Raw genomic sequence first — 2,857 nt, 5'->3', positions numbered from 1 at the left:
AATATGTAATATTTATTGAATGCTTCATTACATATTATAAATCATAACTGATACAAGTAGCCAAAAAATGGGTTTTGAACTTGCATAAGAAATTCCGGTAGATACAATGACTGAGAATCCTGCAGAAGGAAAGATGCCATATTAGAACTTAAACTAAAATTCAAGCAAGATGAATTCAGACATGTCTTCCCACACATGACAGAAAGAAAGTTCTATGAAACATCTAGAGGTAAAACTACAATATCTGAAAAATTCAACAGGCAAAAACAATAACAAACTAAGACTTTCAAAGCAGGAGAAAAAAACATTTTAAAAAGTTACCTTCCCACCTGTGATCTTCTGCCTCAGCCTCTGAGATTTTATCTATGAAAACTCTTTTGTATTAGCAACTACTATGCTACACTTAAAAATATTTTTAAAGTTTAGTGATCCTACTTTTACTTTACAAAGCAATCAGTCTCAGGATGCTGTGGTTCGATCCCCAGATCCTCATGCCTTACCAGACCTGCCCTTAAGGCATCCTGACCTGGCCAAAAAAAATAAAATAAAATAATAAAATCCTCCTAGTTTTACTTTATAACATTTGTGTTTCATCATTAGGGCTTTCTACTTCTGACACAATTCTGCTTCATGAATAACAGAAAAATAAGTGTGTCCAGAACATGGGAGGAGGTAATATGATAATTTTCTAAGGAATGTTCCATATATCACATCTTGTTATTCTATACATTAACTTAGACTCATAGACTGCACATTACTTTTCTATTACTTAAATAATGGTACATATTAGTCTTCAAAACTGAGTCCCTTGACAGTAAGCATCTCCTTTGGGATGAGCAGGGTGCTTCTGATTATTTGGCTTTCAATAATTACAGAGATTGATTCATGAGTATTTGAGGTCCTGGGAGTGACTTGACTCTAGGTTTCTCCTTCAGGCTGGCCTTCTGCATTTAGCAAAGGAGCAAAAAAAAGGAATGGATATTTTAAATTTTTAAAACTCTCCATTTTAATTTCAACTTTGGTATCTCTTTCACCAAATTAGTTTATAAATCCAGTCTAAAATAAAGAGGAGGTGAAATAGATCTTAACTTTTAATTAGATAAGCCATCAATTCCTATTGCAATAGATACAGTTATAAGAAGAGATGAAAATTTGGGTTGCACAGTAGTGCTCATGACTTTCAGGTGGTGTGCCCATAACGAGTAGCTGTCATTTGTGCCGGACTGTGTGGTCAGACCCTGTCAGCGAACTCGTGAGAGCTTGAGACCATCACCACCCTTCTGCAGAATTACTAGGGTAAAATGTTTGAAACAGATCACCCAGGAGAGTTCTTTATTGGTGGGTTTAATACAGAAACAAATGAGAAAACCCTTGAAGAGAGTATTTGAAAAATATGGGCAGATAGTGGAAGTAGTCTTGATGAAAGTCACGAAACCAATACATCAAGAAGTTTTGCTTTTATTACCTTTGAAAGCCCAGCAGATGCTAAGGATACAGCCAGGGATATTGAATGGGAAGTCCTTAGATGGGAAAGCCATCAAACTGGAATAAGCCAACAAACCAACATTTGAAAGTGGTAGACAAGGACCACCTTCACCTTCCAGAAGCATAGGCCCTCCCAGAGGTCTTAGAGAAGGATGAGGAGGAAGTAGAGGAATTAGGGGACCTCCTTCACATGGAGGGTACATGGATGATGCTGCCTATTCCATGAATTTTAACATGAATTCTTCCAGAGGACCACTTCTAGTGAAGAGGGGACCACCACCACAAAGTAGGTTTCTGCTCCTAAAAGATTAGCTCCAAAAAGGCCAGTTTGAAGCAGCAGTGGAATGGGAGGAAGAGACTCTGTACCAAGTGGAAGAGACAGTTATTGAGGCCTTCCTGGAGGGAATCCCTGCCTTTTTTTTTTTTTTCAGAACCGAGAATTGAACTCAGGCCCTTGTGCTTGCCAGGGAAGCACTTATTCTACTGAGCCATCTCCACTCCCTGGCCCCAATCCCTGCCTTCTTGCACAGATGTTTATTTGTCTCCAAGAGATGATGGATATTCAACTAAACACAGCTATTAGAGCAGAGATTACCCAAGTTCTCATGATACTAGATATTATGCCTCACCATCAAGAGATTATACTTACTGTGATTGTGTCAATCCAGTTCATATGATGACTATCCATCAAGGGGCAATAGTGACAGAGATGGATATGGTCAGGATCATAACTACTGAGATCATCTGAGTGGAGATTCCTACAGAGATTCATATGAGAGATATGAGAGTTATGTTAACTCAAGTAGTGCTCCACCTACACAAGGGGCCCCCGCACTCTAATGGTGGAAGCAGTCGCTATGATGATTACAGCAGCTCAGGAGATGGATGGGGTGGGAGTAGAGACATTACTCAAGCAGCCAAAGTGATCTCTACTCAACTGGTCACAATCGGGTTAGCAGACAAGAACGAGGGCTCCTTCCTGCTATGGAAAGGGAGCACCCTCCTCTACGTGATTCCTATAGCAGTTCAAGCCGTGGAGCATGAAGAGGTTGTGGCAGCAGAGGAAACCAATATAATACAGGTGGAGGCAGAAGCAGATACCAGAAACAAAACTTTGGACTAAAATCCCCTTTCGAAGAAACGAACAAATAGTGGAAACTATTCTACCATAACTACCTAAGTACTACTAAGAGGAAAATTGTGTTACCTTTTTTAAATTTCTTGTTAAGTTTCTACATAAGTTATATATTCTTGTGAGGGAAAAAAAAGTAAAACATTTAATTTTATTTGATTTGATGACTTGCTCTTAACAAGCACATGTTTAAGTGTGTAAAGCTGGACTTGTTTTACTAGTGTTAGAATATTCCAACTA

The 2,857-nt window shown here is 38.7% G+C and overlaps 1 pseudogene; it reads left to right on the top strand.

The window, feature by feature from the left end:
* Positions 1-1,301: 1,301 nt before the first annotated feature.
* Positions 1,302-1,797, top strand: LOC101561085 (annotated as a pseudogene).
* The last annotated feature ends 1,060 nt before the right edge of the window (positions 1,798-2,857 follow it).

The sequence above is a fragment of the Octodon degus genome, unplaced genomic scaffold (genome assembly GCF_000260255.1).
Source record: "Octodon degus isolate 3935 unplaced genomic scaffold, OctDeg1.0 scaffold00188, whole genome shotgun sequence".
NCBI lineage: Eukaryota > Metazoa > Chordata > Mammalia > Rodentia > Octodontidae > Octodon > Octodon degus.
The sequence above is the reverse complement of the archived record's forward strand: the minus strand, read 5'-3'. Positions and strand labels throughout refer to the sequence as shown.